The sequence below is a fragment of the Aedes albopictus genome, chromosome 2, assembly GCF_035046485.1.
Source record: "Aedes albopictus strain Foshan chromosome 2, AalbF5, whole genome shotgun sequence".
NCBI lineage: Eukaryota > Metazoa > Arthropoda > Insecta > Diptera > Culicidae > Aedes > Aedes albopictus.
Window position 1 is genome coordinate 73,930,601 of NC_085137.1, and position 27,824 is coordinate 73,958,424.

Here is a 27,824-nt window from a genome sequence, read left to right on the forward strand (position 1 = left end):
GACATTTCAAATTGATCACGAAGTGTGATTCAATGGAATTATGGAGATTTTAAGGTTTCAAGGGCCGTTCCAAGGGTTTCAAGGGGCCTCACGTGATTAAGCAAAGATTTTATTTTATTTATTTATTTGACAACATCTTCGTCTGAATGCCACACAGACTGATCAGCAAGACTTAGCTCTATTTTTAAACACTAATTTACTTATATTAAAATCAAACGAGTCACACACATCATTAAACAACTTACAAGATTTATAAGTGATATATTATATTTGGTTTAAGGGTTGTCAGGGATATTTCAAAGCGATTACGAAGATTTCAGGAGTGTTTCAATAGTATAGAGCACACCAGAAACCTCCTGGAAACACTCTGAAGCTCCGTGAGACACCCGGAAATGCCCTGAAATGCGCTGAGACCTTGTTGAGACACCACTGAGTTCTCTCTTAACGTGCCTAAGAACTCTCGGCCACTCTTTGAAACGCTCTGAGACCCCCACATGGTCCATAAGACCATCTGGAACCCCCCTGAGACTTTCTGGGACTCCCTGAAACTAGATGGGATGTCCTGAAACTATGGACCCCCAAAATGTCCCTGCGACCCCCTAGAAGGCTCCTCGGACCCTCTGAGACCCCCTGAAACCTTCGGAAATGCCCGTAGAACCCAAGTGGATCCCATGAAATGTCCCTGACACCCCCTGAAACGCCTCCCTTGAGACTCCCTTGAAACGGCCCTGTGATCTCCTGGTATCCCCTTTAAACTTCGTACAACCCCTTGAAATGCTCCTGCAGCTTTCCTTTGTTCTCTCCTATAAACAATAGTGTTGAAAACCATATAAATAACTCGTAAATAACAGAAGTTATGCCAAAGCGATGGCTAGTAATCTACTATGCTACCTCCTAAATCAGTTGTTTTGGACTCCCAGGAGCTACGTACAAAATTTGAGCAAAATCCGTTAAGCTTGAGGGGGCGCTCAACAAGCTTGATGTTTGTATGGGAAAACTTGGTTAAATGTATGTAGAAAACTTAACCCTTAGGCTTAATTATAGGTGCGCCCGATTTTGATCAAATTTTGTGCGTAGCTCCTGAGAGTCCAAACAACTGATTTAGGAGATAAGGCTTGGCATTTTTCGAAATGCTCCACGTGATCCTAAGGGTGCTCATCTTGCCCCGTCCTACCCTAGCTACCGTCATTTATTACATTTTCTAATACGCTACCTATCAAGGTAGGAAATCACTTTATTCACTTTATCAAAGAATCTCTCTCCTCTCTACTTCAAGGAACCCTGGACGGAATTCTTTGGCGGAATAATCTTTGGAGGAATGCTAAGAGGAAGCGAATCCATAAGAAATCCATAATCCCCCAAAGGAAAATAACTGATTTTTTTTTCTTCTAATCCCGCTATTGTACAGTATGACAGTGATAAAACAAAGAGGCATCAGCGCATAGCCATTCCACCTCCAGATGTGATGTGCCGCCTTTTGACGAAAACCCACGGTCCTTAAATTGACGCGGCTTTGTTCGCGATCGACTGGAGGCTGGAGATTATTGGATATCATTGAGTGACGAACGAGACGACCATATGGCTACTAGGGACTGCGCCTGCGACGGCGACGCCGAAAAATCGGTCAACTCCAAGATTTACCGCGCTTATTGCACAATTGTGCCGAACTGCGCGCGCGCGATCCGAGATGCGAATGATAGACAGGCAACCAGCCATGGCAGTCAATATGCACAACCGCACCGTCTGCGCCGCCGCCACCATCAACCACCGATCAATCAGTCGCGTGGTGCGAGTTCTGTACTAAGGCTCAATACCCAAAGTGCACTCGACTCTTGAGCGATTGGGTCGGATCGCCTCGCCATTCGTCGGCGGTTCAGGTCAGTACAATTAATGTGTCACTCTTGCCTCTGAAGCGGGCCAGAAGAGTGCCGCCAGAAACCGTCGTCGTCGTCTTTGTCGAAAGGAAAAAGAAACTCTCAAACGAAACGAACGAAACAAAACGTTCCAAAGTGGTGGACAGATTTCTCCTTGCGATAACGGAAACGCCGTTTATGGGCATAAGGTAATCGGATTTGGAAATGAGGCGTAAACAAGGTTGGATTGTTTGGCAATTCACGGCGGTAATTGCGTGCGAGATGGTGATTGACTGGACTGGAAATGGAGTCAGTGACTGGAATAGTTTCCACTGATTGTAGGTCGTTGAAGGAGGAAACACCGGAATGGTTTTCAGAAAAACTCAGTCTAAATGAAAGTACAAACTTAACGGAAATTCAGAGTTTACGTAGGAACTCTTCCAGGAATAAGGATTTCCTTCAGAGAGTTGTTCAGGAATTTGCTTGGGAATCTTAACAGAATTTCTTACAAGATGCCTTTAGGAAAATTTTATATAGGATTCCCCTGTGAATTTATTTTTCAATCCTTTTTGGAATACTTACTTCTCAGAGGTTTAATATGACATTTCTCCAACGCTTTGTTACAGAACTTTTTATTACTCAAGTTAGAATTTCCTCCAGGGGTTTCTTCTGGGGTTCCTTTTTAAATCATTCGTGGATTTTTTACTTCAAAGTTACTTGACATAATTTTCCTGATTTTTTTTTTCCAACAGTTCCTCGAGAGATTTTCCCCAGAGGTTCTTACAGAATCTCAAGCACTACATAGCCGAGAATTTCATGCCGGGGCCCATGGCGTAGTGGCTGTGGCTACACGTTTGCTTCATAAGCAGATGGTCATGGGTTCGATCTCAGCCCCGGCACTTTCGTCAGTTGCTCTTTCCCCCTGAGAGCAGCTGACACTGACCCTCTTCTGAGCCAATGGCTCAAATGGACTCAGATACTTGGATATCGGCGAAAGACAACTCATAATGGACCCCCCAATCGGACTGGAAAGAGGAATAACCGACAGCCACACATCAGCTTCCTCGTGCTCATCATTCTACCATGATAGAGTAGAAAGTGATAGCAGCGCAACGGCAACCAGAATAGAATGCATTAAGGAGCTGTACAGCTTCCAATTAGAATCGCTCACGCAGTGCCCTGGTGGACAAAAGAGCTGTAAATTAGGTTAAGGCTTAAAAAAAATAGCCGAGAACTTCGAAAAATTTCTAAGAAACATAGAAAAACCACAGGAAACACTCCTGCAGAAATATGAGAGAAAAAAAACTACGGGCGAAGTTCCTGGAGGAACCAAGAGACATTCCGGTAACAACTCCTATAGAAATTACCCGGGAGCCTTTGGGAGAAACTTTGGGAGATATCTCGAGAGAGTAACTTCTTGAGGAGTCCCAGAATTAATTCCTGAATGAACACCAGAAGAAATTGTTGGAGCAATTCCAGTAGGAACTCCAGGAACCTCTGGAGAAATCTTAAAAAGAACTCTTAGATCAATCTCTGAAGGCACTCCTGGAGGAATTCCAGAAGGAGCTCGTGAATTATTCTCAGAAAGAACTCTAGGAGGAATCTGAGAAAAAATTTCCGTAGGAAAACCAGAAGAAATTTTATGGAGGATTTCAAAAGGAACTTTTCAAGGAATGCTTGAAAAAAATCATGGAGATTATCACTGTGTAGCAGGCGAATTCTCTGGTATTTTTTTTTAACTAATTGATGTTCATCCAGTAGTCCATGGCTGTATATAAATAAAAATAAATGAATAATAAATAAATAAAAGGCTGTATTAAAAGTGATGGAGACGCATTCCATATGTATATTATTACAAAACTCTCAAGAACTTGATCAAGGCGAAGAAAAGCGGTTACTGGCGTCGGTTCGTCGAGGGTTTATCGCGCGAGACATCAATGAGAACTCTTTGGAACGTCGGGAGAAGAATGCGTAACGCGTCGTCGGTAAACGAGGATCGAGAAAGCTCTCCTCGGTGGATTCTCAAGTTCGCAAAAAAAGTTTGTCCAGATTCCGTACCCGTGGAGCGAATAATTCGGGATGTTTCCGAGGATAGGGACGACATGGATAGGCCGTTTTCGATGGTTGAATTCTCACTTGCTCTTCTTTCATGTAACAATTCCGCTCCAGGAATGGATCGAATTAAGTTCAACTTGCTTAAAAACCTCCCCGACGTCGCTAAGAGGCGCTTGTTGAACTTGTTCAATCAGTTCCTGGATAACAACATCATTCCGGATGATTGGAGGCAAGTGAGAGTGATAGCTATTCAAAAACCCGGGAAACCCGCGTCGGATCATAATTCGTACCGTCCATGAGTTTTACTCATGGCGACTTGACAGTTTCACGAATTAGCTACATGGGTCTCCCCCAGGGTTCATGTCTAAGCCCCCTTCTTTACAATTTTTATGTTAGAGACATAGATGATTGTCTCATGGAAAATTGCACGTTAAGACAGCTTGCGGATGACTGTGTTGTTTCTATAACGGGATCAATAGCAGTCGATCTGCAAGGACCACTACAGGATACTTTGGACAATTTGTCTACTTGGGCTCTCAAGCTGGGTATCGAATTCTCTCCGGAGAAAACTGAGATGGTTGTCTTTTCTAAAAAACACAAACCGGCAAAGTTTCCGCTCCATCTGATGGGTAAGACAATCACTCATAGCATGTCTTCTCAATATCTCGGCGTCTGGTTCGACTCCAAATGCACCTGGGGGAAGCACATTGTGTATCTGATACAGAAATGCCAAAAGCGAATCAACTTTATGCGAACTATTACCGGAACATGGTGGGGAGCACATCCGGAAGATCTGATCAGGCTGTACCAAACAACCATTCTGTCGGTTTTAGAATACGGTAGCTTCTGTTTTCAATCCGCGGCGAAAACACACTTGCTGAAGCTTCAACGGGTTCAGTACCATTGTCTTCGGATCGCGTTAGGTTGCATGAACTCAACTCACACTATGAGTTTAGAGGTACTCGCTGGTGTACAGCCTCTGACAGACCGCTTTGCGGAGTTATCGTTCCGGTTCCTCATCCGATGCGAGGTTGTGAATCCATTGGTCATAGAAAATTTCGAAAAGCTGCTCGAACAGAACCGTCAAACTCGTTTTATGAGTGTGTACTACTGGTACATGACGCTGGAGGTAAGCCCATCTCCGGTTAACACCAATCGTGACAACTTCTCAGACTTCGACAGCTCCTCTGTGGATTTTGATCTCTCTATGAAGGATGAGATCACCGGTATACCGGAATCTTTTCGTTCCATAGGTATTCCACAAATTTTTGCAAGTAAGTTCGGGCATGTTAGCGGGGACAGACAGTTCTTCACAGACGGTTCGAAAACCGATGATTCGAGTGGTTTCGGTGTCTACAACGAATTTCATAGCGCCACCTACATGCTTCAAAAGCCATGTTCGGTATACATTGCTGAGCTAGCGGCTATATACTACACCTTAGAGTACATTCGCACTCTTCCACCTGAGCACTACTTCATTTTTACCGACAGTCTAAGCTCTCTGGAGGCTGTTCGGTTAATGAAACCGATGAAGCACTCAGCCTACTTCCTGAATGGAATACGCCAAGTCTTGAGTGCTTTGTCCAAACGCTCATACATCATCACCATAGCTTGGGTCCCTTCACATTGCTCAATTCCGGGCAATGAGAAAGCGGACTCTCTGGCTAAGGTGGGCGCTAGCGGAGGCGATATTTACGAGCGTCAAATCGCCTTCGACGAATTTTTTGCATTGGCCCGTCAGGAGACCTTGATCAGTTGGCAACACAAATGGAGAGATGGAGAGATGGGTAGATGGTTGCACTCCATCATTCCACAGGTGTCGAAGAAGCCATGGTTCAAAAGGTTGGATTTAGGCCGCGATTTCATTCGTGTAATGTGTCGGCTGATGTCCAACCACTATTTGTTGAATGCACATACCTTCCGTATTGGGCTCTCAGAAAGCAATCTCTGTGTCTGTAGCGTAGCTTACCAGGATATCGAACATGTCGTGTGGGGATGCAATGAGTATCATGAGGTCAGATCTGAGCTGCATGAAATTCTCCGGGTCCGAGGAAACAGAAACCCGTTAGAGAAGTGTTGGCAGGACTTGATTTGGAATACATGAACCTGATTTACCAGTTTTTGAAACGTGTTGATGTCAGAGTTTGATGTAGTACGTTCCTTGTTTTCGATGTCCGCCTTTTGGTTTTGTTGTTCGCCCCTGTCTGTCGTCACCCCCCTTCCGTATGTCCTCTTCTTGTCGTTTTCTACCGATAAAGTCCTTTCTTTTTGGTTCCGTTACAGATATGGACAATTTGTCCCATCGATGTTTTAGTATAAGTTAGCAAATAATTTAGTTTTAAACCCATAAATCCCTCCTTCCAAATTTTATTTTTTTTTTCTCAATCCTTAACCTCGAAACAGCCGCGAGTACTTCGGCTTCCCAAACTAACATAGCTTAAGGCAGTAATAAATTGTAAAATGTAAAATCATTGTAAAAAAAAAAACAAAAGATTTCGGCTCAGTTATGCTCATGTGGCGCCCGAGCCTTCCAAATAAACGAATAAGTAAAAAAAAAAATATTACAAAACTTGAAATTTTCAAAAAAAAATGCAACTCTGAACGGCTTAAAGAACATTTCTATGTTTTGTATATGTTATGTAAAAATAGTTGAATATTCGTTTAAAAAAATGTAGTCGTTGTGATCCAACGTTGTAAAAATCATAAAAAAGGATATTTCAACCATTTTTGCATATATAAGATAACTAATTTTTCTCGCAATATTTTTTCTAAAATCTAAAACTAATAATAATTTAAATCGTGAAAAAAGATTGAAAATCAGCTTATAGGTTTAAAAGTTTTGATGGTTTGAAAATTTAAAAAATGAGATATGACGCTTTTTGGGTCACCCTAATGGCGAAACAGAAAATTACAGGTCTAATTATTTTTGGTAAAGATCATTCCTACCAACTTTGAGTAGTATCAGAGCATTTTTTATTTTCGAGTCTATTTTTTTCATGAAATGACTGCAATTAAAGTTTCACCAACTTTTCCTCGAATACTCAATATTTATGGCCTATCATTGATCTTGAAGCAAGATATACAATAGGCCGTCACATTTTAATTTGGATATAGTAAAGCTCAATGTATTGAAATAATTGGCTTAGCTATCAAGTCCGTATATCAAAGCCAATTGATTCTTCGAGGGGTAAAAAGTTCTCAAAATTGTATAAGGAGTAAAAGACACAAAAGCATGAATGTTTTCGCGAAAAAATACCCGATTCTAATAAAATTGGTTATTTTAGGACCTTCGAGGGTAAAAAATGTGTTCAGAATTGCCATGGCTCTATTTGGTTTTGTGTTATTGGCAAAAAGCTACGAACAAATTAACATTTTGACCATTTGTCGAGATCCTGAAGAAAACCAAACCTATTTTGTCCGATAACTTAAAAAAGAGAAGAAATATTGCAATTCTCAGCACAATTTTAACTCTTCAGGGTATAACAAAGTAATAAAACCATCCAGAAATACATAACATTCTGAATTCCTACTTTGGGATTCCTTCAAAAACTTCAACTGAGGATTCAATCGATATGTTCCTTCTAGAGATTCCATCACAGAAGCCTTCTTTGGATTCCTCCAGATTCCTTCATAGATTTTTTTTAGATTTCTCAAGGAAATCCCTAATCAGCTCCTTCTGGGATTACTACAGAAGCTTATTATGTGAACCAGAAACTCAATCTAAGAATTTCTTCAGAAACAAAGCAGAATTTCCAGAAGAGACACATGGAACATTTCTAGAAAATAAACTTCTAGAAGATAAGGAACCCCTGAAGGAATCTCAAAAAGAGTCCTGGAAAATTCCTAGAAAGAACTTCCACAAGATTCCTAGAAGAAGCTAGGAACGCCAGGAGAGCTCACAGAAGTAATTTCTGTGTAATTTTTCACAAAAAAATTCTTCATGTCTTTCAGAAGCTACTTCGGGAAGGTTTCCAGAAGTAACTTCTGGAAGATTCCAAAAAGAAGCTCCTGGAGGATTCGCAGAAGCAAATTTTAAAGAATTCTTCGAATAACCTCCTAGAAGGATCCCTCGGAAGAAATGCTGATGGGTAGTTGGCCTTGGACCTCCTTCGATATCCGTAGAGCCGGTGGATTAGCCAACCACCAACAGAAATAGGGTATTTGAGGGGCTGTACAGGGGAGTTCCATATAGTTCCATTTCCGGAGCCCTGAGCCGTCCTTGGTGGTGGAAGCCACTTCCGCCTTCTTCCGGTGTTAGAAACACTTTAACTCGCGGTTTTGGTATAAATAAAACATATGGAACAACACTTTATTTACATAAATTACAATGTTTAAACGACCTGTAGCCGCCGCCCATGGCGGTTCGGTATAAACTGAATTGCCTTATAATAAAACCTTATGAGTTCCTTGTACATACTATCGTACTCAGAATGCTACTCAGAACGTAAAATCTAAGCCAAATTAATAGTGTTAACTGGGGCCAATTGAGAGTTAAAACAATGCGTGGGGAGGTGAGTCAATCCTCGACAAATGCAATACGAAATCCTGCTGAAATTTCACACACGATTCCAGAGGGAATCGAACAAAAACTGTTGGAGAAACCCAAGATTGAATATGAGATGAAACCCCTGGCAGGTATACCAAAAAGAACTTCTGTTGAAAATCCAGAATAAACTTATGCAGAAATCCCTGACGGAACTCCTAGAGAAATTCTTCGCCAACTCCTAGAAGAATTTCCCGTAAGAATGCCAGAAGAAACTCTTTGAAAAATCACTGAAAAGCATTTGGAGGAGTCCCAAGAAGGAATTTCTGGAGGAAAACTTCGAAGGAAGTACTGAATAAATTGCAGAAGGGAGAATTGGTTGAATATCAAAAGCAGCTCTAGTAGGAATTCCAAGAGAATGTCTTGGTCAAAACCCAGAACAAGTTTCTTATGGAATTCCAATTCCTGGTGAAACCCTTGATGAAATCTCCGTAGAAGCTTCGTAAGCAATTTAAAAAGATGTATTCTCCAGAAGGAACTCCTGGAGAAATCCCAGGAGCTAAAAACTCTTTCTTAGAAAACTTTTCATCATGTTCACAGAAATAGCCAAGCTGAATGCTATGGCATAACCCAGAGGAATTCCAGAAATATTGTTGGAAGATTCCCAGAAACAAGAATTCCTTGGGAAAACCTAAAAGTAATTCAGGAATAATTCCAAAAAAGGCATAAAAATCCGTAAGATTTCTAAAAGAAAAAAGAAGAAACTTCAAGAGGAAGGGATTCCTGGGATTATCTCAAAATAAAATTATATTTAGGAATCCCTTCTTTGCGGAAGGAAAGTAACATATGGAGATATATCATTCGGGGAAGTGTTTCATTTTGGATAGCGTCGTTCTGGAAAATGTAACTGTCATATGCGTCATTCTTGCGTTCAACGAAAATAAACAAATGTACGAATTTCAGATGCACTCCGGATTCGCACAACTGTTGTTAAGACCTATTGACGGCGTTACTGAGAAATAGTAAAATGTTAATTGAACAACAAGAGTGTCTAGATGTCGAAGAACAATAAACATTGATACATTGATGTAGATAAATGCATAATTGCAGTTTAGGAATGTATTTTCTAATGAAACTCCCGGTTCATATTGAAAAGTAGCAAAATTTGTCAAACTACGTTATTTCGTTTTTATCTACTGAAAATCTAGGACCGTGTCGACAAAACACGAAACACACCTGTACATAATTTTTACTTTTTTCATAGTTTTGGGATCAAGTGAGAAACTTGTTTTTATATTTTTTAAGAAGTTTTGCCTTTCTCGTACACTAAGTGTACTAAAAAGGCTATATGTTCACTCAAAAAACAATTTTTCGAAAAAAGGCTCGGAGGATCAAGTCGCATATACCAATCAACTCAGTTCGATGAATTGAGATGATGTCTGTATGTGTGTATGCATGTATGTCTGTGCGCAAAATAAGTTCACTCATTTTCAAAGCACTTCTCATTGACCGATTTTACGGATTATAGCTCGAATCAGACCGGAATTTTACCGCATTGTTTGTTATTGAAAATGGTCCGGATCGGTCAAGGCGTTCCGGAGTTATGGCCATTTCAGTGATCCGGACCAGCACCGGTAGAACTGGCCGTTTACAGGGTGTTAGGTTCCTGAGTGCAAACTTTTTAAAGGGTGATAAAGGACCCATACATGGTGAAAAAAAATGTTTTACGCATATGGTCAAATCTCAACCGTTACGTAGTTATAGAACTTCCCATGTTTTTGACTCTTATTGCCTTAACTGGTTATAACTTTAAAATGGTCAAACTTATCGAAGTTTTTTTTACCCGAAAGATTATTGAATTTTCAATCAAATGGCATCTTTGAACCGATTGATTTAGTTAAATAAAAAAGTTTTCTAGAGCAAATAGCTCAAAAGTAGTGTGTTTTAATTTGTTTTTGTCAATTATCTTTGAAAAATGCGTGATAAATTAAAATTCTTTCTTGGCAAAGTTGTGGCCCCTGTTCCACTCTGCAATTGACATCAAACTTCTATCTTCGATTTAAACATCGTATTTCAGATCAAAAATGTGCAACTGTCATGGTAAGGGGCCGTCCATATACCACGTGGACAGCTTGGAGGGGGGAGGGGGTTAGCGAAAAGTCCACGCTTGTCCACAGAGAGGGGGGTGGGGCTTCGTCAAATGTCCACGTGGACAACATTGACATCAAAAATAGAAAACAAGAATCTACAAACGAAACAAATTATGCCGCATTATTGATGAGATTCTCTTCAACAGTTTTTTCAATCATTTTATTTTATTATACATTGTCTTTTAGTTGCAAGTTACTTATTCTAGGAAAAAAAAATCATGGTATTGATTCACAGACTAATTTGTTGTAAATTATCAGAATTTATAATTACTTAGTGTTCTTCATCGAGAAATATTCTGGATATTTAAAATGGAGTGGGGACCATGCAAATGTTGGTGTTTCAGTCAGAAAATTTTCATTGAAGTTCTGTATGGATTTCTCGAAGTTTCATATCAAATTTTTAAACTACTTCAAAGTTTCAAAATACATGTAGGGAATTGCAGGCTTATCTCAAAAACTTTTTTGTAGGTTTCTTTAAAATTGAAGATGTTTCTAATGGATATTGAAGTCTAAATATCAGCAATACAATTTAGTTGCTGTAAATCAAGTTTTTTAGTAAGAATCCAAGAAATATAATCTTATCTCAACAAAAATCTAGGATTTCAAATTACCTTATCTCAACAAAACAATCAGACAAACATAGATTGAACAAATATTCTTAAAGACACCGTCTTCAACCAGAAGCTGTACAGACTGAACATTGAACAATCACTAACATTAGGCAATGGACATCACACGAAACACACCCAGTGAAGAATTTTCCGTTTGTCGAAAAATTTTCACCAACTGGAGCGGGAATCGAACCTACACTCTAACAAACATTAAGCTGAATTAAAAACAATGTTGACAACTTGTAGCTACCTGTTTTGTGCTACTTGTTTGTATTCTATGTAAAGCTATAGAATGTTTGATTTTTATAAAGTTTTCAATCATATTTATCATATATGTTCACAAAGAAAAAAAACTTAAAAAAAAACTTTTCTAAATCCATTATTCCATGTAGTTTAGAAATATGAAAAAAAAAACTTTTTTTTCGGATGTCCACGTGGACATTTGGGGAGGGGGGTAGGGGTCAATGAAAAGTCCACGCTTGTCCACGGGGAGGGGGGAGGTGGTCAAAAACCATGAATTTTCTGTCCACGTGGTATATGGACGGCCCCTTAAGCACTTTTTTGCGCACTGTGTCGCACATTTAAATCAAAATTGCAAGAAAACGATAAGAGCTAGAAGTTTGATATCAAAGAACGAATTGTAGAGTGAAATAGGGGCCACAACTTTGCCAAAGAAAGAATTTTAATGTATTACGCATGTTTCAAAGTTAATTGACAAAATCAAATTAAAACACACTATTCTTAGCTATTTTGCTCTAGAAACCTAATTATTTAACTAAACCAATCGATTCAAAGATGCCATTTGATAGAAAATACAATAATCTTTCGAATAAGCGTAAAATAATTTCGATAAGATTGACCATTTTAAAGTTATAGCCAGTTAAGGCAATAAGAGTCAAAAACATGGAAAGTTCAATAACTACGTAACGGTTGAGATTTGACTATATCGCGCAAAAAAATAAATTGTAAACATAATTAAATTCTAGTTAGAATCAACCAATTTTTCAGTTTATTGAGCTTCTCGAGAATTTTGAGCATTTCGACAAGTTTCTCTTCCACCTCTAGGTTGCGCGCCAGGGTATAATGTGTGTTGGGCACTTTGCGACGATTAACTCAAATCCGCACCGCACACCAGCGCACAATTAGCACGCCGATTGCCTACGCGCCAAGTTTTTCACTAGCCAAACCACTATTAATCAGTGGTTTAATGAAGTAAAAGCGTTGTTACCGTCAATAATATCTTTGTTGTACATTCTTTCCAGACATAAGGAAGTCCAATGTTTTAGACAAAAAATAGATCCGAACCCTAAGAGAGATAGAGCTCTTGGCGCGAACCATTTTGACACTTGTTTATTTACATTTTGTATGGCGCACAACCCGGCGCATAGGCTGTCGGCGCACAAGTTGTTGGCCAGTATGCGGATTTCAGAAAAGATTCGCAATACTATAGTGACAAACTGATTTCTAGTTTAAACTGAACTGTTGCATTGTTTGATAATACAAATGTTTTCATTTGACGAAAATTTTGTCAGTTTGTTAGAACAAACAGAGATTTGGTAGTTTCAACATAAAATAACAGATTGTTTTAAACGACTGCGCTTTTGTAACTAACAAAGCCGTAATGTGATTGTGTTGGTGACGCCAGCTCCTGCGGCAGCTCGGAAATCTATTTTTAGACACTTGGAAAGCGGATAGCAGCGAGAACGAATAAAAAAAGACAAAAAGGCGAAACCGATCAACTTTTTGTGGATGCTGTTTTGAGTAGCTGCGCGTTATCCATCACGGCCAAAACTGCACTTGGAAGTTGGAGTGATGGATTTGAAACACTTTCTTTGCTGTGGCGATGTTGGAGTGAGAATTTTAAAGATGTGTGAGTGCTTCCAGGCCATGTTTGTGGTCCCCATTTTGTTAAAACAAATGAAGTTTTTAACGTTTTATGGAATGATGGGAATTGATTGTTTTGATCGATAAACTCCAGATTAGAACAAAGAAATATAACTTTGGAATAAGTAAATGCTCAGTTTGAAATCAACCATACGTTTTATTGTTTTAAAACGAGTCTAATTTTTCTGCGTGATGCGTAGAACAATTTTTTTTACCATTTATGGGTCCTCTATCACCCTTTAAAAAGTTTGCACTTATGAACTTAACGCCCTGTATAAATAAAGCTGAACCAAGCCCCTTCATGCGACACATCCAACTACGGTGATTTTTGTAACCTTTATCATGATTGACATAAATTCACAATGTCGGCCCAAAATTCAAGATTGCGGCCTAATAATCAAGATGAAGCTCAAAGTTCAAGATGGCGTCTGTTTGAAGGAGTTTTATGCTCTAAAACTACGCAAAATGGGTATATTTGGTATGGGGAAGATGCCCGGAGACCAAAAATAGCGACCAGAATATCTAAGATGGCGGCCTTAAATCCAAAATTCCAGATGGCGGCTGTTTAATGGTGATTTAGGCTTTAAAACCATGTAATATGGGTATGGCAACTATATTATCGCTCGATTAAAATTATAAATTAGCAATAAACTTGATTTAAATCGCCTAACACTTTGTATGGGCGAAGCAATAAAAAATCAGGTTTTTGTTGAATTACTGGAAGACCTATGTATATTTTCCAATAGTTTTTGGCGCAGATGATAAAAAGAAGGAACATCTCTCTGTTATCGAAGGCTTCGATCGTAATAACCATTATTTTTGAATGATATTGGCTATTGCTAGTTTTTGCCGTTTCAGTGTGCGTTAATATTTTAGTCCATATTGGTATATTTGGTACGGGATAGAAGTCTGGACTCCAAAAATGGCAACCAGAATATCCAAGATGGTGGTCTAAAATCCAAGATGGCGGCTCCAAATTAAAGATGGCAGCTGTTTAATGCTTTTCTAGATTCCAAAATCAAGCAATAAGGGTATATTTGTTATTAGACAGAATGTCGGACATCACAAATGGCGACCAGAATACACATACACAAGATGGTGGACAAAAATCTAAGATGGCGGCACAACATTCAAGAGAGTTTTAGGCCCTAAACCCACGCAATATGGGTATGTCTGGAGTCCAAAAATGGCGGCCAGAGTATTCAAGATAGCGTTCTAAATTCTAAGATGGCGTCCCAAAACTCAAGATGGTGGCTATTCAATGGTGATTTTGGGTTCACAAATCATTCAATGAGGGTATATTTGGTATAGGGAGGATTTCCGGAGTCCAAATATAGCAACCAGAATAACCAAGATCCGTCCAATATTTAAGATGGCGGCTATTTAACGGAGTTTCAGGCTCCAAAACCATTCAATATGGGTACATATATCTGGTATGAGGAAGTTTGGAGTTCAAAATGGCGACCAGAATGTCCAAGATGGCGGACTGCTATCCGAAATGGTTTTACAAAATTCAAAATTGCGTCTTTATTTTAAGAGTTAAAGGCTCAAACATCAAAAGCCAGATAAACGATACGATTTCTGGTGCCTTGAAATGGATTTTTGTTAAACGTATGAAAGTAGGATATTCATCAACATAACACTTGAGATTTGTTGAAATGGGGTTTTTGAAGGTACGAGAAAGGCGCTATCACCACTAGGTGGATTAATTTGGTTTTTTTTTAGTTTTTGAGATACGATTTTTCAAGAATAAAGGGTCATGATTTCCCATACTCGACACCTCTGTAAATTTGATTATATTTTGAAGTCTTATTAAGCTATAGGTTTTACTTAGTAACTATTGTTGCAATACAAGACAATCAAAAGCATTTTTTATATATTTGATGTCAAAACAAATTCTACGTATAATCTTCTTTAAAAAATTTAAATAGTTTCAAAAAAATCATACTGTTGTATACTGTTGTTAATACCAATAAATCACAATACGCCTATGCTTTCCTAATATGATAAAGTTGGCACATATCTACACAATGTCGAATACAGTGAAGAAACGAGAAAATCCCCCATTGACTGCAGTATCGTTCAATTCAACCTGGGGTTTGGGTAAAAAAAAGATCCCAATGCAAAAGCACAGTTAAGAAAACGCCGTACCAAACTGGTTGAAAAATATATAAAATCAATTGAATCGGTCAAGCAACCGCACCTTCTAACCGTGATGATGAACGAAATCGAAAAATGAAACTAAAGAAACTCGACAAACACCAAATCCCAACCCAAACAACCCAGCTGCGGAATAAATCGGAAGCAAAATCCACTAATTCAATATTTACCTTATACGACACGGGATACGGTCAGCTTTCGTCGTTTCGTCAGAGCTCGCAATCCTCTCTTGCGCACACGTCGATCTTCACAAACGGGTAAATCGAATTCGTCACACTTCACCGCTCGAGGGGGCAATAATCTCCCGAGAGCAGGAAAAAAATCCGCACACCTTCTTCTTCAGATTTTTTTTTTTCAACACTTCACAAGTTCACTGTCACAATAAAGCTTAATTCGCAAATTCTCGAATGGCTGTGCTCTTTCCTCGTCAGTTCGCGCGATGCAAATTAGCTCCGCAAGAAATGCTGGTATTTAGTTCCCCCCTAAACAAGACAAAAGAATCTACAACCCACGAACTTTGATCCACACAATTCGCGATCGACCGTCCGGCTGTCTTCGAATGTTTCATTAACCCCTCGGGGCAGGAACGATCTTCCGTTGGATGTGTTCCAGCCGGCTGCACACCGTGTGAGATCTTCTGCACCACGGCCACCTCGCGCTGTCACTGACACACTATTTTTTAGGTAACCTGCGGCTTTCTTTTGTCTTCCTCTTCAAACACAGCGCACGTTCTCAGGCCAAAGACCGCGCGGGTACCGGCGGGCTGCAACGACTTTGATGATGATGATGGTAATAATTACCATGGAACACGTGTCCAGCGGGATCTAGATCTACGGTCGCGGATTTGCTATGCGACGACTGCGGCTACTGTTTCACAGTTCTTGGTAATAGTTTGCTGGGCGATCTCCGACAAATCGCTGCTGAAATAGAACAGAAGATTTGGTATTAGATAAAATCGGGAAGCAGAAACCCATCTGTTGGATGGCAGTTGTTTGTAGAAATGTCTAAAAGTGTAACATAAGAGTCAGAGTAGCGCAATATTTGGAGTTGAAAAATATGCTTTGTAATTAGCAAATTAAGATGGGCTTAAGTTAACCCTCTAATACTCAAATTTTTGATTTTTATCTAAATATCATTTTTCGTCATCTAAAATCGATTTAACATGTTTTGGAAGATGATTCTTTTTAATTTTCGATTTTGTGAATTTCAGTTTTTGATTTTTCTAATTTTTATTTTTGAACATCCCCATACTTTTATATTTTTCCTGGAAGCCAATTTGGGGAACGGATTTTTTTAGATGAAAATATTTTGAGATTTTAGGATTATTGTTGAAATATTATTATTTTAATTTTTTTTCACAGAAAATTTTATATTTCGGGTAATTTTATGGAAAATAATTTTAGAGTGTATTCGATTCCCTTAAACTATTAAACAAGGGTAGTATGATTTAGGAAAAATTTAAAATATGTTTATTGTAGCGATTCAATACAAAAGAAACAATGACTTCTGAAAGGTGACTTAAACATCATTTTTTCAATGATTTAAAAAAAATGTAAATACGCTTTAAAATACACCAAAAACCATTTTGAGATATACAGAACAGTCCCAAATATTCGCCAAAAATATAAAAAAACATAAATAAAAAGAAAATCGGGTTAAGTACGGTTCCTTTGAATTCCACTAAGAATTTGCATCCTTTGACAGATACGTATTTCGACCTCAACTGTAAGGTCGTCTTCAGTGTCTTGTACTTGACTCGAGTCGAGTCAAGTACAAGACACTGAAGACGACCTTACAGTTGAGGTCGAAATACGTATCTGTCAAAGGATGCAAATTCTTAGTGGAATTCAAAGGAACCGTACTTAACCCGATTTTCTTTTTATTTACAGATATTCCCCTAACAAGCCCAGGTTAATCATCATAAAAAAACATGATTTTCCACGACACAAAAATTACAAAAATGCTCAAACTATGCCCCGTCTAAGGGCGGGATTGGGTATTAGAGGGTTAAGAACCTGCGGTTGAGGCGTAGCATGATGCAATTCCATATCTTTTTTTTTTTGTTATTAAATTACAGGGTTCATACAGAATCAAGTAATATTCTGATGTTTACCTACAATTTTAACCTATGTTTACCTACAAAACGAAGTTCTGATACAACCCTCAGAAACCCTCAGAGAGTCATATTCTTATATATGAATGTAGTAAAAACTTCAATATAATTAACCCTCTAATACCCAACCCCGCCTTTAGACGGGGTATAGTTTGAGCATTTTTGTAATTTTTGTTTCGTGGAATATCATTTTTTTTATATTTTTGGATGATATTTAGGACTGTTTCGTATATCTCAAAATGGTTTTTGGTGTATTTTAAAGCGTATTTACATTTTTTTTAAATTATTGAAAAATTGATGTTTTAGTCACCTTTTAGAAATCATTGTTTATTTTGTATTGAATCGCTACAAATAACATATTTTTTATTTTTTTTTCCAAATCATTCTATCCTAGTTTTATAGTTTAAGGGAATCGAATACACTCTAAAATTATTTTCCTTAAAATTTCACGGAAAATAAAATTTTCAATGAAAAAAAATAAAAATAAAAATATTTCAACAATAATCATAAAATCTCAAAATGTTTTTATCTAAAAAAATCCGTACACTAAATAGGCTTCCAGAAAAAAATATAAAACTGTGGGGATGATCAAACATAAAAATTAGAAAAATCAAAAACTGAAATTCACTAAACCGAGAATTAAAAAGAAGCATCTGCCAAAACATGTTTAAATCGATTTTAGATGACGAAAAATGATATTTAGATCAAAATAAAAAAATTGGGTATTAGAGGGTTAATAAAGATTTTTATAAAATTTGATCCAATTGTGAATTCCGAAAATTCGCTTCGACTTTGTTCAAAACAATTTTTCAAACCCTCAAATGGGGGTTTCACAAATATATAACTATTTATTGCAAACAGTGTTGAAAGTAGTACAGAAATTTCATTTTTTTCATTTTTAAAGGTGTTCTATCAAGATTTTCTTCTGATATTTCTCCTAAAATTCCTTCTTGTACTTTCTCAGCCATTTTTCCAGATATTTCATCTGGGTTTTCTCAAGAAATTCCTTCTCTGATTCCTCAGAGAGTTCCATCTGGGATCCTTCAAGACCTTTTTTTCTTTATTAAAGAGGCTTTCAGTCGGACGCTTCAAGAACATTCTTCTGGAGTTCCTTTAGTAGCTTCTTCTGGTGTACTTCCAAGCGTCCCTTCTTTTTCACATTTTTTTCTGGGATTTTGCCAGAAATGTCATCTACTATGTATTCAGAAAGTTCTTCTCAGAATCCTCAAAAAGTTCTTTCAGAGATTTCTTATAGATCAGAAGAAAATCTCTGAATTTCTCCTGGAGATGCTTCTGAGATCAAGAGTTCATTGTAATACTCAGAAATCTTTTTAGGATCCCTCAAAATATATCTACCCTGATTCATCCAGATTGTCCTACTAAGAATCCTGGAGCAGTTCTTTCGAATATTTCTCCTGCGGTTTCTACTGGGCTTCTTGCAGCAGATTAATTTAGTATTACTCCTGGTGTTGCCTCTAAAATTCCATAAGGAAGTCCAGCAGGAGTACCAGAAGTAACTTTTTGTGGGGTCTTTAAACGAACTTCTAAAGAAATTTGACAAAAAACTACAAGTAATCATTTAGAACGCTTTTGACAAATCCCTTCCAAAGTTTTTAATGAAACAGAAATGGTTTGAAAGCTTTAAAGGAACATTTTTCCAGGCATATCATAAAAATAATTCCAAAAGCTGCTGTAAAATCTCTTTCATGCAATTGCTTTGACATCTGCTTTGTCTCAGAAGAAACTCTTCAAATCCTAGAAACCCAAGAGAAAACATCAAAGAAACTCCTGGAAGTATTGCCAGAGAATTCCAAGAAAAATCCCTGGGAGGAATTGCTGCACAACCTTTGCGGTAAGGTTCTGGAGGAATTCCGACACCGAATTTGAAACCTAGAAAAGCATTTTTTCTTTTATTTTATATTAGTGTTTTTTATTTATCTCAAATTAATCATAAGCATTTTTCATGACAAGCACCAACAATTTCATTCATGTCATTCGTTTTCCATTTTGACTATAGCACTACTTTTGAGAAAGGCCTAAACAAAACATAATTTAAAATCAAAAAAATAAGAAAAAAGAAAAGAAATAGTTTAGACAATTCATGGTATTATATGAAGTAAGTACTGCATAACTGCATAAAAAATGTTGTATTATTAATTTTGGACTGATACAAATCTAATTTTGACTAAGTCTTCTTATCTACGATTACACGATTCAAAGTAATAACATTTACGTTGCTAGCGAACTTGACACTTAGGAAGTATGATTTTTCACGATTTTATCAGATTCATTGCAATTCTCTCGATTGCATCTAGCACATTTTATGATCTGTGACGACTATATGAAACATAATCATTGTCAACAAATATACATATAATTATACCATTCTGATTCAATATATGAAAATATACGATTTTGGCCAAACAATGATTTACGATATGTGATTGGCTGGGCCCCCCTTTCACAAATGTTTTGGCTGGATATTGCATTTTGAGGGGGCAGATAACAAATATGTATCAAAATATCGGGTCTTGCATACCCCACATGTTCAAACCTAGAAGTGGTTACGGTTACAGTAACGAGAAAGCACGTTTATCTCTACAGTGAATATAATTCCTAAAATAATCTCTGGAGAAATTCATAGAGGAATCCGTGGAAAAATTAATGTAAAAATTACACAAGGAATTACGAAACCCAGCAGGAATTCCTAAACGAATACCTGTGAATAATTTCTGTAGAAACCTCTGGAGAAATGCTCGAATAAATTCCACGATTAGTTTCTAAAATTATTCCTATTGCAATCTCCGTAGAAAACCGAAGAAAGAGGAATTCCTTGAAAATAATCCTGGAATAAATCCTTTGGGAATCATTGGAGGAGTTTTTATTGAAAACTTTAAAGAAATTCCTGGCATTCATGTTGAAATTCATGGAGAAATCCACGTACATGGGAATTCTTGATTTCCTAATATTCCTGAATATCCTAAAATTCCGTTCTAGTGGTTCAAGGAGGAATCACAAATAAAACTAAAAAAAAGAATTCCAAAAAAATGTTTTGGAAACTCTAGCATGAGTTCGAGGGAAATTTTCAGCAAAAAATTTTAGCGGCATTTCTGCAAAAATTACAAAATAAATCACAAGAGATTTTTTTAAATCGATTCTTGCAGGAATTCCACCTGGAAATTCTAATCGAATCCCAAGAGGAATTCCAGGAAATGCATAGTAGAAGTTAATTGATTGAATTCTGCAGAAATAACTGAAGACATCCATTGATTTTCTCTTGTCTTGAAATCCTTAGAGGTATCCCCTGAAAAATCTCTGGATGAATCCCCCGTAGAATTTCTGGAGGAATCTTAGCAGTAATTCTCGAAAAAAAAACCTGGGATGAAAATCCCTAGAACATTCCTAGAACAATCGATGGAGTAACTGTAGGATAAATTATTGGAAAAAATCCACTAATTAATTTATGAAATTACATTCCTAAAGCAGTTTTTGCAGAAATTCCTGAGAAAATTCTGCCGGGGTACTGGTAAAAAATGTTACAGAAAATATATTAGAACCCTACAAATGCTCAAAAACACAAAACATTCTACCAACACGCAACTCATTTAACATGAATTGTGCCCTGTTATCCAAAAGGATAACAAAGTTCAATCCTGTAATCGTTTTTTCTTTGTTTTTTGACACGATAGGTAGTTGCTATCATAACTTGTGTTTGTTCTAGGAATGTATAATCCTAAGGGGGCACTGAGATTCGGACAACAGTACAAGACGGTCTACATTTTGATGTCCGTGCTAGGGGACGTTTCGCATGTCTTGCAGTTATTATTTGCTTGAGCGTAACAGGAACATATGCTTGATTGACGAACAGAAACATATTTACTAACGGAGGTATAAAACACAATACAAAATAACGAAACGTTCACGACTAATTACAAATTCTGAAGAAATCCGAGCAGGAGTGCCCGAAGAAATTCTAAGAAAACCTTCTGTAGATACTACAGGAGGAGTACCGAGTTAAAATATTAGGGTATTCGGAGGTATTTCTGGAGGGATACCAGTAGAAATTCCTGGTTTAATCGTAGCAAGAATTTCTGAAGGGTTTTTGGAGAAATCCCTGGAAGAATCCTGGTTGCAACTTTTAAAGTAATCTCAGCAGAAAACCTACCACATAAACCTCAGCATAAATTGCTATAACAATCTCAGCAAGGGGTCGAATACGGTAGCTTTTGCTTTCATTCCGCCGCTAAAACACACATCCTGAAGTTAGAGCGTATCAAGTATCGTTGTCAGCGGATCGCGTTAGGCTGCATGAACTCGACGCACACAATAAGTTTAGAGGTACTAGCAGCGGTACTCCCTTTATCAGATCGTTTCGTGGAATTGTCGTTAAGGTTTTTCATCCGCCGTGTTTGCTTCCAAGACTTCTCCAATTCCACTATAGCTTTTGATCTGTTTTGAGCATGTTGCAAGAAATCCGAGGAATTGCAGATCCGCTCCGTTCGGAGCAAATTCCAAAAATTTTTGCTAGCAAGTTTGGTCACGTCAATTGCGACAGAAGATTTTTCACTGACGGGTCAAAAACAAATGATTCCACTGGATTTGGTGTATTTAATGACGTTCATAGCGCCGCCCATAAACTTCAAAGTCCTTGCTCAGTATAAGTCGCAGAATTGGCGGCTATACACTACGCATTAATGCGAATCGCCTCTCTTCCCTCTGATCAATACTTCATTTTCACGGATAGTCTCAGTTCAAGTGAGGCTATTCGCTCAATGAGGCCGGTGAAGCACTCCACGTATTTCCTAAGCGAAATACGATCATTTCTGAGTGCTTTATCTCATCAAGCATATGATATCATCTTGCTTTGGGTCCCTTCGCATTGCTCGATTCCGGGCAGTGAGAAAGCGGACTCGCTCGCCAAGGTGGGTGCTATAGAAGGCGATATTTATGATCTTCATATAGCCTTCAATATTTTTTTAAATTGCTCGTCAGCATGCCTTGGTCAGTTGGCAACAAAAATGAGATGCAGGGGAATTGGGCAGGTGGTTACATTCAATTCTCCCACAGGTATTGAAGACGGCGTGGTTCAAGAGGTTAAACATGGGTCGAGATTTTATCAAGATAATGGGTCGACTTATGTCTAATCACTACTCCCTATGCTCGCATTCCTATCGAATCAAGATATATAAACCATGTTCAGGGTTGTTACGAGAAGCGTGGAAAAAAATCCGCGCCAAATCCGCGCGAGCCAAATTTGAATCCGCGCCAAATCCGCGCGATTGTGAAATTAAATTCGCGACAAATCCGCGAGAGTGTAGAAGTAAAGATTCATTTTTCTACATTACGTATATGTTAAACATAAAATTTGAACAATCTACAATAGTGTATAAAGAAAAGGCACTTTTAACTGAAATGAACTAATTGAGTGGGAGCTGAACTGTCGATTCGTAAATTAACGCAATTCATCTAAAATGTTCTAAGCTTTCTGCAATTTGAAGACGTTTTGTCACAACTTTATTTCATGTTTTTTTCAGCAATATTCCTTCAAGAATTTTTAGTAAAATCGCTGTAGCAATCTACAGTTCCCGTAACGTGGGCAGATCACCTTAGAACGGTGCGTTACGGTGTAAGATCTACCACATTGCGTCAAATTTTAATCTCGCTGTTTTGTTGCCTAAAGTGGTAGCATTCCAGATTAAAATTTGATGTATTTTTTGTAATGTTTATGTTTTGTTTTTAATTGCTAATAAACCTTTTTTTAGGGGAATACAGGTAATTTTATTGCATAATAATCATAATAATACCTTTTTTGAAAAATAGTAACTGTAACGAGCGTATCACTTATGTCATATTCAATATTTATTGCTTAATCCTTTATTCTCTTTTCAGTGAATCTTACCAACCATTCCAGGCGCACTAATCAATCTCTTTTAGCAAATCATCGTACACATCACCATATTAATATATACGAACATATTTAAATATTTATATCATTATCTGGAAGCGTTTGGTACGGGAGGTCCACGCTTCCATCTTTCCCCTCGATTTCAAGGTGTAGAATGTTTTCAAATATTGACTATGTTGAAATCGTTCTATCCCTTGAAATCTTCTCTGCGGTACATGCTGCGCAGTTGGCCTGGCCGTTAGACAAGAAAAATGATAGACTTAAAAGTCTTCATTTTCCAGGATGCATTCAAGTAATGGCTGCGTTAGTGTGAGATTAGATTAGATTAGATTAGAAATCGCTGTAGCAATCTACAGAGTGTTTTTGGAAAAATCTGCCAGAGCCCGTCTGTCAGGAGTATATACCAAAAGATGTTTGAAGAAATTTCTGAAACGGAAAGATTTTCTGAAGTTTTTATATACAGTATTTGATACAATTTTTCAAGGAATTCTAAAAATAATGATCATGTATTTGAGTAGCACATTATGAGGGTAATTCTTAGAAATTTGAAAAAAATAGTAATGTCTGGAGAATCCCAGTGAGACACTATAGAAAGAAACTTAAACTTTAGATAAGTATTATCCAGGGAGAATACCTTAGGCTCGTCAACGAATTATGTAGAATGTTAGGGGGCGGGGGTGGACGGGTCAAGCTTCATACTAATTCCGAAAATTTTGTATGGACAAAGTCTGAAATGCTCAAAAATGAGTCTACGTAGTTTGTGGACAGCGTGTTGAGGTAATATTGAAGAAATTCCAAGAGGAACACATGGGGAGATGCCTGTACAAACAGATAATACCTTCCTCCGCAGTTAAAATACTAAAAAATCCCTACAGCAATTATTGGAGGAAACTCTGGGAAAATTCCTGAAAGACAATGTTGCATTTTATTTTAAAGGTTTTCTTGCTGGTTTAAAATTCCTTCAGGATTTTTTTCTAGAATTTCTCCAGGTACTTGTCCAGTTATTTATCCATGAATTCCTCAGGGCTTTTCTCCAAGGTTTTCACCATTATTTCTCATAGGGATTAATATCATTTTTTTATATAAATTTATTTCATAATGCCTCGACAGTTTTTCTATAATTATCTAAGGATTTATACTGAATTCCTGGGAAATATTTGTAATGAAATTCCTAGAATAATTTTTTTTAAAACTTTTTGAAAAACTTGTATTCAAAAGATCAAAAAATCAATCGATCCATGCACGTAGCGAATTTGTCCCCTCTGTTCCAATGCCGTGCACGCTGTATAACAACAGTACAGCCAGCGTGCACGACTTTGGAACTAAAAATTGTTATAGTTGAGTCAGAAACTCTTTCGATAATTTTCTTTTCCTTCCGATATTTTTACAGAAATTTTTTACAGACAAAAAAACAAGCATTACGAAACAAATCACTCGAGATTTTTATAGATAAAAGCATTAACCCAAAAAAAGAAAGATTTTAAGAACAATATCAGAAAAGATCCTTAGACGAATTCCGGGGATACACACTGAAGAAGACTATTGATGATTACTTGGATTTTGTTATAGAATTTCTAAGAATATTAGGAGTAGAGCTCGAAGTTTAGTTCATCCCTCTAAATCCAATAGATAATATGTTATGTCGGATGATCATTTATAAAGTTGAAAGAGTGCTAGCATGTTTTACTTATACACCTACATATGTTGTAAAAATTAATTATGTAAAATAAAGTTTATTGCTACGACAATAAACTACATAGATGTAATTTAACAAACCTGGTTTAGTTAAGAGCTTTCTAGATCAATTTCGTGTTGAATTATTACTGAAACTTATTGCTTAAAATCCAAAGGCTCTAGGATTCATATCAACGGGAATAAAAGCTATTTCAAGCACTAAAATGGCTTAACTCTCAGTATGTTCATATACAAGATTCACAGAACAAAGCTCGTCGTAGGGTTTCGTCAAGCGGTGGATGTTAGATCAAAAGAAGGCAATCTCACACAAAACCTATTATACAAATCAGAGTAAAATCATGTACAAAATTTGCATGACGGAACAGCAAAATCAATTCCGCGCCAAATCCGCGCGAGGGCCGAATTCCAGGAGCAAATCCGCGCCAAATCCGCGAAAATCGCGAAATCCGCGAAATTCGCGAAATCCGCGCTGTTGTAACAACCCTGCAGAAGGGGCTCTCAGAAGAATATCAGTAGGAATTTCTGAAAGGATTTCGGAAAATAATCTTTGAAAGATTCCAGTACGAATTTCTAAACAAATTCTTGAAGGAAATTCAGAAGGAACATCTAGGTGAATCTCAAGAGCAGCTTATGGCAGGATTGTAAGGATAAAACCTAAAATGAGTCGCTTAGAGAATGTTGACATCTAAGTTAATCCCAGAATCAACAGTCCGAAGGAACTTCCGAACAAATTCCAGGGATAAGAAAATGTTTCTTCGAAAATTTCCCATCTCCATTAACATTGTTTAGTCAAATGAACTACATAGAAGAGGTTCTCAGAAACATCATAAAACCTAAATTTAACCTTCCAGGACACGCGCCATGAAACAACCAAAACTGCACCGCGCTCCCGCTGTATACAAAAAGCGAGGTTTTTTGGTAGTGTTGTACTTTTTACAACAGCGCGCGCGCTGAAGGGTTAAAATAACTAGCTTTATTACGGTTTTCAAAACCTCGTCAAGACTAATTGGTCATCATAATGTTACTTCCCAAGTAACATTTTAGTTTAAAAGACAAGAAGAGGTTCTTAGAACCGTCATAAAACCAGAATACAATAGATCAGGTTTTATGACGGCTTTTAAAACCGCTTCAAGACCAATTGGCCATCAAAATGTTACTTGTGGTGAGATGGAATTTCAAAAAAAACAAACAAGAAGAATGATAAGAGTTAACCTAGAGAAATGCCACAAAATTCTTAACTTAGCTTAACCGTTATGTGTCCGACTAACTTTTTGCCTTTTTCTACAGCGTGCTTTTTAAATGGGTGCTGGGTACCCAGGACCCTGTCGGCCACGTAAGGGTTAAACTGACTGTAGGTACATGTCAATGGTTGCTCCTCCGTGGTTGATCTGAACTGGAATGAATTGTACTCAGATCCAATTAATAAAGGAGCTGGAATACTCCACTTATTCTCAAAGTGCAATTTATGCAAACATTGGCGTCGGCCAAGTCCTTACAGTCAGATGGGAAGGTAAAGGAGTGTTAAAGTGTGATGGTTGTTGCTACTAGAGACCGATAGCACTCTGCGTCCCCACAACCAACACGGATGGAGTATTTGTTAGTAGAGTAGGATGTGAGGTCTGGGAGTCACCTTTGATCGATGAGATCCATGGATAAAGGACATATTTTGAGATGATCGATTGTGTGTAGATTACTCTGAAGCGGCACAGTTCGGTTGATTACATAACTTGCAGGCGTTCAATGATAAATTGGCACTGTGCTGAGAAAGGTGGAAGGAAAAGAAACGCCTTTTTTCAACCCGTTTCTTTTCTGGCGATGGCTATGAACTCATGCATATGCATGAGTTGTATATGAAGAGAAGAGATAGCGAGAAAGTGGACAGAAAGATACAAAGTAGAAGGAAAGGGACGAGCCAAGGATTGAACCCAGGACTTTCTGAACGCAAATCAGAAGCGGTAGCCACTAGACCACCAAACCCGTCTCAAGTAAACCTAGAGGAATCCCAGAAAATTCTTGGAGAAAAACCTGAGGGAACTGATTGAGGAAACCAAAAAGTAGTTCTGGAAGAATTCATAGAAAAATTCATCGCGATTCACTGAAGCCATCACAGAAGAAACTTCAAAAGGAATCCGTAAAGCAATTCTTGGAGATGCATCCCAGCCAGCCATCGGTGTTATTTTACAAATTATAAATTGTGTTAAAAGATGACAAAAAAATAGTAAACTGCATATTGTAGTTTAGGAATGTGCTTCATAGTAAAACATTCTGGAATATTGGAATGTTTTAAAATATTTTGTAAAAAAATATATTCCACTTTGTCAACTGAAAGTCGCCGACCGTGTTGACAAAAAAAACGGATCTCACATTTGGTAAGATTTTTTAGCTATAAAAAATGCCATTTCCATAAGAAATCCTTTTACGATATCAATCCAAATATTTCAAAAAGTCAAATAATAATCATTCAAAAGCCAAGCACGTCGCATTTCTGTATAAACCACTGGAATATTACAAGCATGTTCATCAAAAATACTCACTTCAGCTCTATCAGAATGATCTCAAGAATTTCATTCGAAAATTGAAACATGAACCTTCAGGGTAAAGTCTCTATAAACAAAAAAAAAAATTGAAACATGAACTTCTCTAGACATTTTGCTTTGACTGGCTACACAATTTCCGGAAGAAATTCTAAAACCGAGTCCAGCAGAAGTTCGTTCAAAAAATTATGCTATACTATAAACAACTCATAAAAAAGTGATAATTTTCCATAACAAAAATTGCCAATAAAAAAATAGGGGTGAGAGAAATAATAAAGGGTTACAATGCAATAGCCATGTTGCTGTTAAAAGACTGACAAAGCCGAAAATATACCCTATGCCGGTAGTATTACCCACAGTCGCAACGAAACATCAGGCAAT

The 27,824-nt window shown here is 37.6% G+C and overlaps 1 protein-coding gene across 5 annotated transcripts in view; it reads right to left on the bottom strand.

Annotated features, from left to right (window-relative positions):
• The window catches only part of LOC109427584 (serine-rich adhesin for platelets), a 539,771-nt gene that overhangs the window by 333,437 nt on the left and 178,510 nt on the right, over nt 1-27,824 (bottom strand). For all 5 annotated transcript variants that reach the window (XR_009997420.1, XR_009997421.1, XR_009997422.1 and 2 more), the window contains one exon: nt 15,367-16,116. The gene's annotated coding sequence lies outside the window, so the exon portion shown is untranslated. The remainder of the gene's footprint in view (nt 1-15,366; nt 16,117-27,824) is intronic.